This window comes from Carlito syrichta, unplaced genomic scaffold (genome assembly GCF_000164805.1).
Source record: "Carlito syrichta isolate Samal-C Ts95f unplaced genomic scaffold, Tarsius_syrichta-2.0.1 Scaffold303123, whole genome shotgun sequence".
Taxonomy (NCBI): domain Eukaryota; kingdom Metazoa; phylum Chordata; class Mammalia; order Primates; family Tarsiidae; genus Carlito; species Carlito syrichta.
This window is the reverse complement of record NW_007247219.1, coordinates 291,064-291,675: the sequence shown is the minus strand read 5'-3', so window position 1 is coordinate 291,675 and position 612 is coordinate 291,064.

The following is a 612-nucleotide window of genomic DNA, read 5'->3' as shown; positions in this document are numbered from 1 at the left end:
AAAAAAAAAAAAAAAAAAAAGAGTGACTTGAAGATGGGGGAGAAGGCCCCTCCTGCCTCCCACAAGGTTCCAGCATGGTGCCCCTGTGCTGACGATGACCTTGCCAATGACCTTGCTTAGGGAGCAGAAGGCTCTGAGGCCATTGTCAGCAGCTCCTTTGGAGCCTTGGGGTTCTTCTGTCCAGGGAGAATCTGCCACTGGCCCAGCCTCCTTTCCCATGGGCCTTCTGTCAGTGTCCCTCCAAACCAAACCCAGTCCGCGTAGACGCTCGGTTAGGAGCTGGACCAGAACCGGTCTAAGGGTCATACGTGTAGACGGTGCTATGTGCGTGGGAAGGTGTCTGCCGCATCTCACAGTCCAGCGACACCCAGGTCGGAAGCCCAAAGACAATTACGAAAAGTAATTAAGAAAATTACTTGGAGCCAGGCTCGGTGGCTCAGCCTGTCATCTCAGCACTTTGGGAGGCTGAGGTGAGTGGAATGCCTGAGCCCGCGGGTTGGAGACTCGCATGGGCAACTTGGCGAGACCTCATCTCTACAATCAATCAAAATGAGCCGGGTGTGGTAGCGCGCACCTGTAGTTCCAGCTACTCAGAAGGCTGAGGCGGAAGGA